Source organism: Podarcis pityusensis, assembly GCF_964106645.2.
Source record: "Podarcis pityusensis genome assembly, chromosome: 4".
Lineage (NCBI taxonomy): Eukaryota > Metazoa > Chordata > Lepidosauria > Squamata > Lacertidae > Podarcis > Podarcis pityusensis.
The window spans coordinates 77,149,600-77,162,615 of record NC_138027.1 but is presented as its reverse complement, the minus strand read 5'-3'; the positions used below and the strand labels follow the sequence as shown (position 1 = coordinate 77,162,615).

Here is a 13,016-nt window from a genome sequence, read left to right as displayed (position 1 = left end):
CTTCACCATGGCACCCTATAGTTTACCCTTTTAAAAATGAGACTGAATAACTTTTTCCATAAATGTTCGGCTTGCTTGTTTTCTATCACCCCCTTGCCAGTGGTTTTATTACCAAAGCAGCTAGAATTTAGGGATCTGCACCAATCATTATATTTGGATCCAGACCCCAACTTAACACTTTGAAAAACTGCCTGATTCAGCTTGCATCAGTTGCATCAGAGGGGTTCCCCCTACATCTACATTCATTACTGGAAAATAACATAAATTGGCTATAATCCCCACCACCACCCACACTTTTGCCAAAGTGTTTTCAAGCACAGTATGCCTTCCATAATGGCTTGAGCCTGCCAAATTACAGGGGGAAAGGCAGAAGGACTTCCATGCTGGAACTATCTATCACTTTTTTTTGGCCAGAATTGTACAAAATATGTAAGCATAGCTACAGTTGTTTTCCTGAAAAGGCAGCCGTTATAATTTTAGGACGTGTGAAAAAGGAATCATTTAATCTCTCCTAGTGTTCCGTGCTCTGTAAGAAACCTGCTACAGATAACAATATCAGGTGCTGTTGGGCACCTTCAAAGTTGATACAGTGGTACCTCAGGTTAAGAACTTAATTCGTTCTGGAGGTCCGTTCTTAACCTGAAACTGTTCTTAACCTGAAGCACCACTTTAGCTAATGGGGCCTCCTGCTGCCACTGCGCCGCCACTGCACGATTTCTGTTCTCATCCTGAAGCAAAGCTCTTAACCCGAGGTAATATTTCTGGGTTAGCGGAGTCTGTAACCTGAAGCGTATGTAGCCTGTGGTACCACTGTATTGGGATGGGAAGAACTAAGAGAATCATTTATTCTGATTACAAGCTAGACCTGCCAGTCATAAAGAAGATCTCCTGTTCGTTCCCTATCCTGCTGTCTTCCTTAAGCTTAGAGACATGATATGTGCAAACCTGCTCCCTTCCACAAAACACTGAAACTGGAGAGTGCTGGAAAAACCATTCAGCTGCTTACAAACTTGACCCGCCATTCACAATACAGTGGTACCTTGGGTTACATAAGCTTCAGGTTACAGACTCCACTAACCCAGAAATAGTACCTCGGGTTAAGAACTTTGCTTCAGGATGAGAACAGAAATCGTGCTCCGGCGGCATGGTGGCAGCGGGAGGCCCCATTAGCTAACGTGGTACCACAGGTTAAGAACAGTTTCAGGTTAAGAACGGACCTCCAAAATGAATTAAGTTCTTAACCCAAGGTACCATTGTAGAGCTCTTTCTCTGTCTCTGCTCTCAGCTCTGAAGTTTACTCTCCCTTGCGCCACCATCCCATCCTGGCACTATGTTGTTCTGCTATGCTTAGATACATTACTTCCATTTTCATTCAATGCTTGTCTTCAACTTTTTTTGATGATTACATCACCAAAGTGCCTTCAATCACTTCAGGGATTCCTGTTTTGCCTCACGTTATAGAGATCCTAATTCACCTCTGACAAGCCCCAAAGATTCTTAAGGCACCCCCCACTTTGCCTCAGGATTGATCTGAACCCAATGCACATCTCAACTATGTAAGGAGTATTCAAAGGTTTGTGGTAACACTTGATGAAATAGATTATTAAAACAAAGCGAAACTGGTTCTTATAGCAAGCTGCTAAGGTCAATGGGTAAAATCCACACACACCCCTTTGAGTTGGCAAGGAGCAATCTATTTTTTATTCCAGCAGTCCTGGAGCTTAATTTGGCTTTTCTCCAATGGAATAAATGTCAACTTAAAACAGTAGCAAAAGCAACAAATATCCCATGTAAAGCAAAAATCAATCACAATAAGATGTTACAAACAACTCCAAATCCTAAACGTTACTGACAACCAGATAATCTATATATGTTCATGTGTTTACACCATTTGAAACAGTAAAAAAATGTTTCATCAGGCGGGAGAAATGAATTTCAATGCTAATGCAAAATAATTTTGCACACCGCAACATTAATTTATTTGGATGTCTAGTTTCCCCACATTCCCAGGGGTCAGAGTGAAGTAACAAATCAAAATACCCTGGAAAACACTCCAATATTGCATGAGTGAAATAATTTCTCTTCCCTCCTCCTTTTTACAGGCATTCTGTGCTCTCACCCCAATGCCTCTCCAAAAGATAGGGTGACCCTACCTTATATCACCCCAAATCAAGTACAGGAATCTTGCACCACTCACCTGATTTTGAATGCTTTCTTCTTCTCAATGCAGCCCCGTAAGACATAAAATGCACCCCTGCTCCTTCTTCAACATGGGAATGCCCCACTGGTGAATAACAAAGGAATAAGGCCAGAGTCTGTATCCAATCCACCCAAATATCTGTACAATATTGTTTTATGCCTGCCTAACTAAAATTCAGCTCAAGTTTGTTTTTAACCTCTAGTAATGCCTACAGAAAATGTGTTTGATGACTCTCCAAGAGACGGGGATGCAATATCTGTGAGGTTTCCAATAAGAAAGTCTCCCTTCATGTACACAGAATTTGTAGTCAGAAAAGTATTCTCAGATTATCTTAATGGCTGGAATCAGGACCTCAAACAAAGCTAACCTATATATCTGAGTTATGTGAAAGTTTGCAGCCTAAGTGATTTATAACCTAATCTGTATATTGGATGGATAGATGGAAAATTAAGAGGATGGATGCACTGAAGAAATATTTACATTTTTAGTTATTTATTAAATCACCTGGTCAAAACGCAGCTCCTATTGAGCCTTAAAACCAATGACTTTCCACCCTCATTTGTTAGGCAAGCATCAACTATTTTCTTAATATTTCATTTATAAAAATGAATGTAGCATAATTATATAACTTCGTGATATAGAACCTTGAAGCTTCCACAGCATTTATATGAAAAAAGGGAAAGGGAAAAGGCCAGGACTAAATCCACTGCTAAAATTATAGATAGAAATGTTAAGGGCTTATTGAAATCTTCAAGCCTAACTCCTACCCCTGCCCCCCCCCCCCACAAATTTTTAGCCAAATCATGCCCTTCCCCAGAGCTTTCTAACATAGGTGACTGAAAAGGTTTAACCCTGCCCTCTGCTTAAAGGAAAACTGAATTATGGCCATAAGAAGGTTGACAGTGAAAATTTGAGATGCCTAAGAGCCACAGTAAGCAGTAGTCAAATATTTTCAACTATCTTTCCCTTCTAATAAAAGCAGCAGGGGGAAAAGGTACTAGAGCAGGGGTCTGCAAAGTTTTTGTGACTTGGGCCGGTTCATGGTCCCGCAGATGCCGCGGTGGGCTGGAGTGTGTTTGTGCACACACACACACGCGCAAACGCTTATTCTGACGCTCCTTCTGGTCCAGAGGAGGTGTGCGCAGCCAGTCGCGGAAGGCAGTCTCTGCTCTGCTTTGTGCCGGTTTAGCACGGCACACAGGAACCGACCGAGCGGGCGGCAGGGGTCAATGGGCCGGTTAAATGACCCTCCATGGGCTGCTTGTGGTCTATGGGCCTTAGGTTGATGACCCCTGTACTAGAGTCATGGTGCTGTGGGAGGGGTGGCTAACCCCCCATGCTTCTTGACAAAGAGACTATGAGACGGGCCTCACCTGCAGTGAGTGGGACGGTTTTGTCTCCACAGTGAGGCAGTTCTCCAACAGGGGGCCACCACTCAGTGAGACCTGTTCCACATTCCCACATGGTGAGGCCTTCGCTGCAGACTGCAGGACCCTCCTTGGCCGATATGGAGAGAGGTCTCCATCAAGTATGCGGTGGGATGGAGAAACAACCAAGCAGCCACTTTTAGCAACAGAAAAAGACGTCAGCAGATTTATTAATGCACCTTCTGCATCATGTTTAGCTGGGCCCTATGATGACTCAGTGAAATGGATGCACACAGAATTCCCATACATTTCTCTGAGACTTACAGGTGTGCCTAATGCACTCTGGATTTCATCCAAATGGATGGAAATTTAACAAGGATGTTAGGCCACAAAAAACAAAACACCTTAGCACACAAGTGATGCCGAGAGCCAATAAATTTAATTTAAAGAAAGTAGTTTAAGGTATTTCAAGGCCTATTCCACGATGCAGCAAATTCAGAGTATCCCAGCTGAAGCTCATTTGGTCCTCTTGAAGAAAAGTCAAATGACCATCCCTACCCCATCCACATTTACTTGGAAGTAAATTCCAATGGTTTGACTGGAACTTACTTTAAAGAAAATAGCTTAGGGAAACAGCTTCAATCAGCTTAAATTCTCACAATTTTGCTTTAACTGGGTTGTGGGTGGGTTGCACAGAGCACCACTGCTATGCCTTATTATGCCCTGCAACTGACAAGGATATTATTCCATTTGCTTTGTTTATGGGCTATAGTTTCAGTCTCTACTGGGTCCTGCGCTTTGCCCCCTGCTAAACATATGAGTCGTGGAACACATGAGCCTTACTGTAATATTTAAACAAGGGATAAGCTTGTTGTTTTAATTTAAAGGAAATGATTTATGGAAGAGGGGAGATATGCCCGTAATGCTGTGTGTTCTTGAATCCTAACATATTGTCTGAAGTAGCTTCAAAGAGTAAACTAGCAGGTCATTCCCTGCGGCCCAATCCATATTTCAGATCATGGGCCAAAGGGACTATGGTCAGTTTTCAGACGGCTTGTTAATGAAAGTGAGTTGATGCCAAGTGATGGCTAATATTTAGACAAGGAAATATTTGTGGATGCATTTCAAGCCTGCACGGTGATGTTCTACAAAATATAAGGAATTGATATAAAGCAATTTCCCCCCCCTCCGTATAATGGGTGATTGCATGCCTACCTAAACAGCTCAGAAAAGGACTAGGAACACACCAGTCCCTAAAAGCTGTTAAACATATCTTCAGATTTTTACAATAGGCTTCTGCATTATAAACATTCCAGTAAAATCTCTGGAGCATTGCAATCTGTACTTATGTAATTTACGGTTAATTCCATATTTGTGTATTCAGCATCTTAAAAAAAAATGGGGAGGGGAGGAAGTGAATATGGATAGTGAAAGGAAAATACAAAGGCAAGCAGCAGGAGGGGGGGTGGGGTGGAGTAGCAACCTCAAACAGCCATGCAGCTATTAAACATATGCCAAAGTAAACAATAGTGTTCAGGTCTGCCACAGCTTTGCCCCGCAGGTAGATGAGAGGCAGCACAGAAGGAAAGCAAATTGAAAGGAAAAAAGAGAGAACAGTACAGGATGTGGATGAGATGCCGAACCCTGGAAGCATGAATGGCTTGATTGTGATCCTCAAGTCACACCATCAGCCATGCAAAGCAGGACATACCTTTCTGGCTTGCTTGTTCTGTCGGCTGAAACAAAGCAGTCCCATTCTCAGCGGGAGGCCAAATCAAAATGAAATTTTATTTAGTCTGCACTGTCCTCAGATTGGGTTTCAGAACGACTGCTTTAGGAGATAGCACGGATATGGCTGATGCATGCTTTGCATATGAAACTGCAGTAGGGGGAAAAAATCTACATAATCAAAAAAATCTGTGCTATGTGCATGGAAAACACACACACACACACACGCCTGGATGTTTGCAATTTGACTACAAGGAACCTTAGCTGAAATGACCTTTTCTGAATTGTTTCCAAAAAAACAGGCAGTTTGCGTAAATGTCTGAAAGATCATTTTTACAGACATTATTTGAAGAATTACTGGGATATGGATGCCATTCTTCTTTTTCTTTTTCTTTCCCCCCCTCTTGGTGTTAAAAAGAATCCATCAAAATAATGGTTTGAAAACACATGCTTGGAAAACACAATACTTTTGTGTTTTGCACTGTCATCTATTGTTCTTCAGAGTCATTAGTAATGTGTTTTGTTTAACCCCTTTCTTACTCCAGCAACCAAAAAAAAAAAAAAAAAGGAAGGAAGGAAGGAAGAAAGAAAAGGGCCCACTTGTACAAAAATAACATCTGTTTTTGCAATCATCAATATAACGCAGACCATGCTGGACTTATAAGAGAGGAACATTTCTTTGATTAGAGACTTCATTTTATAGCCTATTAAATAAAATCCCCATATATTTTCATCGAAAGTTGGGCGTAATTTACAAAGGCAATGGAGTGCATCTACAAAATATGTGGGATAGACATCATGTAATACTTTTGTTATCAGTTATGCTGCAAAATGTGATTTTCAAACAGGATTTGCAGTGGCTGGGCAGTGAATACAGAGCAACCCATATAGAGGTGGTAGTTGGTGGAGGGGGGGGAGCAAGTTGTACACATTATTCGCTGAAACCAGAGGGGCAGAATGGAGCCTGTTTGTTCATCCATATTCATATTCAAAGACCTCTGCTTCCAACATCCATTTAAGATGGCATGGATTTTGCTGTGTAAGGTACCAGCCACATTGCTTCATGTACAAATGCCCTGAAAAACATGTCTGAAACAAGAAAACTGCAGGCACATGGTTCCATTTTGCAATTATAACTGTGGTAAATTAAAAACTGTAGTGTATACAGGATGGTGGAGGAGAGGAAAGAACTCAATTTATATTTAAGCCAGGAGGATACAAAAGGGATAAGTACCCCAAGCGATCAGCACTGCTACAAACTTGCAGCAATAATGAGATACAGTACAAACCAAGCACACAATGTGCTTTCACAGAGCAGTGACGGAAGTCACTGACAACAATGCAGCCATGTGTACGCATCCCTTGGAGACATATTTTGTAATTCAATCTTCTGTCTCTCGTAGGATATAGGTTTGGGATCCTTAGCAATAACTGCTCGAGTATAAAAATCCTCCAATAATTGGGCATTGCAGGAAGTAACCTCAAACATATATTGTGTACCTCTATAGCTATTTAATAAATTCAGCAATCCATAAGGAATTGAGGGCAGAGGAAAAAAATTGTGTTAAAAAGACAAAAGTACATTCACAAGTATAGTGGGGGTTTTTAAAAACAAGTTTCCGATGAGGTATAAGCAGACAACTTTCTGGACTGCCGAATACCTTCCAGAAAAGTGTTGTTGAATAGATTAAACCTTGATTCCTTTTTGTTTGGGAGAGGGGTGGCGGAGAACCTTGTTTCTTCTGGTCACAGAATCTTTACCTCTGACAGACAAATTTTAATTCTGAGAAGAGCATTTCACATTATAACAGGAACACCCCTCGCCCCAGCCAGTATTCCCAAAATCTAGTGCACCTGGCATTTGTGTTCAACCTAATAAGCATCCGTGAATATGCAAATGTTTGATGTCTCCAGTAACCTCATTAATTTATTCCTCAGGCAATCAAAGAATGTGAACTGGTCCTCTGATATTGGAAGGGATACTGGAGTTCAAGCCTGCTAGAATTGAGCTGAAAAACACTCTGCATATTGGAACACTTCCCTCTGACCCCACCTCTCCCTTTAAGTCTCCATCGCTGGGATTTAAAAAGTTTAAAAATGCCAAGAAGTAGCTAAGATCCAAAATGTATGTTTTAAAGAGAAAACGAAACAAACACACCATGCTAAATCATTAAACTGTGGGGTTGTGGGTTGTTGTTTTTTTAACTCTCCAGAATGTTCAGTTTGAGGCTGGCTTTAGGGCAGAGCCATAAGACTGACAATGGGTTGTGCCCTTATAAATTCAAGTTCACTATATATTAGGTCCTGGTTGGATACGTGCATGGAAGCAGCCCTTTCTACCTTCCCTGTTGCAGAGCAGCTGAATAATCGTGTGCTTTGCCCACATTAAAAAGCCCTGAATAATGTTTATAAAATGTTAGGGAATCCCGGTAGGTTTCCTATTTAACAAGCCATGTATGACAAATCACAGTGTAATGTACTACGTTCTTAATCTTTAATTAGAATGTGAATATCTGCTAGAGAACGCAGTTAACTTTGACACATTAAATCTTCTGGTTAAAGTGCCTTATAGGAAGTGCAAAGATGAAACACTGTAACAATCTACTGCCTCTCTCCATTCACCCAGACAGTTGGGGAAGGATGATAACATCTTGTAATACCTGCTCTCTAGTAATTAATCGCTGTGGTATTTAGGACCATTCAAGTAGACAAATATGACAGAGACAGGGACAATTAGGAACCTTGTTCAAGCTACATTAACTTTTCCAGCTATTACAACACAGCAGCTCAAGTTTGCTTGTAAAAGCTGCAGAGGGATTGTTATGCATTAGCCGTGTGATTATTAATGAAAAGAAAAGGAGAATTGTGTTTATTGTACTTTGAAAATTGCAAATAAATTTCAATTATCTGCTGTGTCATTTAGTTAAACATGCATTTTTGAAATGCCTTTGTGCTCTAAATCACAAGCTACTTATGGCGAAGTGTTACTAGGAAAACCTCAGGGAAGTAGAATGTCAACTGCCCCCGTCTTCTTTTATTGAACTGGCCGTCCTTTTGTGGAAGCTGGAGATGGATTCAGTTACCTGAAAAGACTTCAGATAGTTAGTGAACCCTGTAGACACTTGGCGTTCTCTGCCTCCGTCTCCTAATAGGTATTTGAATCGGACTCATGCAGGCACTGGGAAAGAGAGATCTGACTAGAAGTGCATATGCTGTTCCAACTAAAAATGAGCAAGCTTCTGAACCTCTTCAATTTGCCCAGTGGCTGCATTTATCATGTCTCCACATACGCATACACACTACATCCACAACAGACCCGAGGGACTGTTGCTTAACTCATCGTGTAGCTGACATGAGAACATTGACTCTGAGTATCAAATAATCATGGCAAGGAATCCACTGATCTAGATAAGTAAGTAGGATTTGTACATTATTGTTGTTGTTGTTGTTACAATTTGACTTTACCAATATTCAATCTCCCACTTTTATTTTCTTTACATAACTATCTGAACTCTTGGGTTTTGTCAGCAGAAATATTCTCAGAAGCTAGGCAAGCAAGGATGCCTTTATTAATTCACTTATAGACAAGAATTCTAGGTCTGCCCACAAACACATTGGCTCCTGGCTCACCCAGTCAGGGAACAGAAGGAGGATCATATGACTCAGCTACTGGAACATAAATGTATATAACTCAAGAAATATCCAGAATCCAACTCATAAGGCATTAAAAACATAACTGGAAACCGTTATGGAAGACGTTTAGTTGAACTTCCGTGAGACTTACTTCCAAGTAAACATGATATTATTGACCGCAAAGAGTGTTGTGGCACTTTTACGCTACAGTGCTATACCCACTTACCTAGGAGCAAACCTGATTGATCACAGAAGGGCTTACTTATGTGTAGATGTGTCTAGGATTGCACTTTTATTGTGCGATAAGCCTGTGGGCTCATGCTTCAAGTTCATTTGAGCAGCAAGCTGAACACCTACAGAAGCTGAATCAATAAAAAGGAGGCTTGTAAGTGCTGCAGATTATTTACTTAGCTTTAGTAAGAAGTATGCCTAACATCCTTCCCATTGCAAATATCCTTTCAGATACAAGTGTTCTTAAATAACAAATAAAGCTCAGATTTATACACTCACTCACTCTTCCTTCTACCTGCTCAGTTTTGGCATCTGGTCTTTCAAAAGTGTTCAACAAATACACACTTTGGGGCACTTCCCAAATCTAAAAGGAAACACAACCCTGTTAGATCCTTTGAGGTGGGAAGGAAGGAACTACCCCACATTTCGTGGAGGCGGTTTTATTGATTGAATTTTGTCCGTCCAAAAACCATGTCCCAAGCATTTGCCCTTTCCTTTCTCCCTTCCTTCTCTTTCCTTCACTCTCTCTCTTTCTGTCTCTCTCCTCCCTCCCTCCCTCCCCCCTTCACCACCACCACCCCGTCCTGCTTTGTGGCTTTCCTCAAGACTGACAGACTTACATCAATTGTACTCTGCAAATAAAAAGAAAGGCCAGCTTAGTGCGGCGCACAAATCTGCATCCCCACCCCAGAATCTGTTGTCACCAAATGAGAAAGCGAGGGAGGGAGGGAGCGGGGAGGAGGGGGGGGGGAGAGGAGGAAGAGAGAGAAAAAGCAGCTCAGTGCAAGGGAACAATCCCCCCTCTCAGCTGAGCTGCGATGATGTCAGCTTTCTGATTACAAACTGCTTATTTATGCTTCAACAGCTGCCAAGAGCAGCAAATAAGTGGCTAAAAGAGTGTCTAGACCAGGCATTCAGCCTTCCATTGTTTGCTGGTTGTTACCTGGTTGACAGCGATGGACACAGCTGCCTGGTGTGAAAGAGAGCAGGGATGGGGAGGCGGTGATTGACAGCAGGGCCTTCGGGGTCAGGCACAGCCAGCCCCGATGGCCCCATGTCTTTATATTCCCTGCTCTAAAGGGAAGGCGATGGCCCAGCCTAGAGGTTGGAGGTGAAAGGAAATGTTTCAGGGTAATGAAAAAAATCCTTTGGCCAAATTTGTGATCATGAACAGTTACCCTGGGGAATTTAAACCAGCTAAGTCTTCTGCCAGCCCCTCTCCCTCTTCCCATATGTGCAATACCATATACATAACACATTAAGCCAGAACACTTTGTAACTCCCACTGTAATGTGAACGTAGAATATATAATTTCTTTAATTTACTCGCACCTTTATTTTCTCTGCACAGTAGATGCCGGGTGTATATTTCTACACTTCCCACAAAGTATTTGGAGAACAGGGAGAAAATTATGTGATCTGTTCCTCGGATCAGAACAGATTGCTATACAAAAAGCACTGTTGTTGTTGTTGCTGTTGTTTTTTAAAAAATAAAAAATAATAATATTCTTTTAGTCCAAAGCAAGGCAATTTCTGCCCACACTGCTTAATTCCCCCCCCCCCCGGCAATCTTCATGCCTTCCATTATCATCAGCTGATGTGCACATGCGTGATTTTGATCCCATTCAGCCTGTTGTAGCTGAAGACTACAATTACACTGGTGACACAGAAGTTTACTTTACATATTTAAAGCTAGAAAGGCATCAAAGCCTTTGAAGGTTAGGATGATTTTTAAAAAAAACAAAAACAAAACAAAAACAAAACAACAATCCCCAAACAAAACAAAAACCTATAACAACAAACAGCATTTCAATAAAGTTTTACTCTGATTCCAAAAGACTGGATAGCCTAATCCACAAATTAACTGAGGCAGAGCTTTGTAGCTTAAGTAGCCCTTAGGCACATTTAGACATAGGATGTAGGACATGCTCTGGAACCATGTCAATATTTGGGCCTCTCTCAGGTGGCGATTGCCACCAAGATTCACTTTCTCCTCCTAACTCCAGGCAGCAGGGAAGTATCCTGTATCAGTATCAGGGTCTGCCTTATTGGTTTATGGCTTAACAATCTAATTTCTGAACCTGATGTGTGATGTAACGTTATGTGCTTACGTTGTTGTCGTCATCCCCACCAATAGGCAGCACCCACATTTGTTCCAGCAAACCTGCATCCACATTACAGTGGCAGATCTTAGGGTCTCAGATTTCAGTGGCGCCCTCTGTGATGCCAAAATTCAGCGTCTGACTTTGCATTCTATGTCATAGTTGTGGCGCCCTCTGCAGAGTCCCCGAGTGCGACTGAACAGGTTGTGCCTCCCTATATCCACCTCTACACATTACGTGGACGTATAACTGATATGTCCAGGGGACTGAACGAGAAAGTCTTGGTGAGTAAGAGAACTCCATGGACTTAGACATCTTTGTTTCCTGAAAGATTGTGACAGAAGTATTTGGAATATGGATTGTGACAAAAAATGTTTAGAATTGGAGTGCTGAGGCTGTAAGACACCTGAGAACTTATGTTTTAATGTGTGTTGGAAGCCGCCCAGAGTGGCTGGGGAAACCCAGCCAGATGGGCAGGGTATTAACAACAACAACAACAACAGGGGAACTAAATTCCCAGAGGCAGTGCCAGGTTCCCCCCTCCCTGCACCCCAGTAGAATACTTTTTGGGGGCCCCTCCCACTGCCAGTTGGGTGATAGGGCTTGCCTGCTGAGCCCCACCAATGTACAACACCGCCAGCTTTCCCTACACTGACTTTCCGCCCACCCTGCCGCTGTTACTGTGGCCCTTTAAAGGTAAAGGGACCCCAACAATTAAGTCCAGTCGCAAATGACTCTGGGGTTGCGGCGCTCATGTCGCTTTACAGGCCGAGGGAGCCGGCGTTTGTCCGCTTCCGCAGACAGTTTTTCCGGGTCATGTGGCCAGCATGACTAAGCCGCTTCTGGCGAAACCAGAGCAGCGCATGGAAACGCCGTTTACCTTCCCACTGGAGCGGTACCTATTTATCTATCTGCACTTTGACGTGCTTTCGAACTGCTAGGTTGGCAGGAGCTGAGACCACTGTAGCCCTTTAGCCTAGCCACTTAGTTGGCTGGCTGGTTTGCTGGATCAGGCAGGCAAAGGGACAAGGCTGCCTGCACTAGCAGCTATGGCTGCAGATCTTCAATGTCATTTTGATTTAACTAACTACTCGACAGAAATTTAACCCAACAGCAAGCTCAGCCAAACATATGCCAACTTTGGTGGGTCACAGAGCCTTGACTGCCAGCTACAATATTCCCCAGAGTGCCACAGCTTGCTACTGCTGGCTGTTGCCATTGACCCAATACCACCCTGGCACCCTTTGGGGGGCTCAGGGGACAGGGTCCCAAGCCTGAGTTGCTATGCCTGACCCTAGTCATGACTCTGCAAGTTCCTCTAAAAACAATAGGCATCTCATTCAAGAGAAGACATTCAGGATCCGGGTATAAAATCAGAATATACCCAAATAGATGAGGGTTTCCTCCCCTCTCAAACACACATTTCCCATAAGCCTTTGCACTGATAGGACTGAGAGGAACATGGGGGAAGAACTTTCACCTCATTATCTACCATTCAAAACCTTTCCTCAGCCAATGTGACAGCAATATGTAAGACATATAATTATAAGCTTTTCCTCTATTGGTGTTTTGAATGTTTACTCTCAGTTCTACGATGAAAATTAAACCAAGGAATGTGGGAGTCCGTCCCCCCCCCCCGTGGAATGGATAACGAAAAGAATAAAAGTGGTCCCAGTGCTTGAGATTGACTAGATTATTCAGAGATGCAACAGAGCACCTTGAAAAGTCGGGCAACAGGGCTAATATGGGCGTACAC

At 42.5% G+C, this 13,016-nt stretch overlaps 2 long non-coding RNA genes across 2 annotated transcripts in view; both read right to left on the bottom strand.

The window, feature by feature from the left end:
* The window catches only part of LOC308475928, a 172,884-nt gene extending 167,472 nt beyond the window's left edge, over positions 1-5,412 (bottom strand). Inside the window, exons 1-2 of the long non-coding RNA XR_013985547.1 lie at positions 5,279-5,412; positions 2,198-2,284 (exon numbers count right to left, since the gene is read on the bottom strand). This is a non-coding gene — a long non-coding RNA (uncharacterized lncRNA). The remainder of the gene's footprint in view (positions 1-2,197; positions 2,285-5,278) is intronic.
* A 3,799-nt stretch (positions 5,413-9,211) lies between these two features.
* On the bottom strand, positions 9,212-9,848 carry LOC308476454. Its single transcript, XR_013985912.1, has 3 exons — positions 9,780-9,848; positions 9,455-9,523; positions 9,212-9,290 (listed from the first exon to the last, which is right to left on the bottom strand). It is a non-coding gene; the product is annotated as an uncharacterized lncRNA (long non-coding RNA).
* Between the last annotated feature and the right edge of the window lie 3,168 nt (positions 9,849-13,016).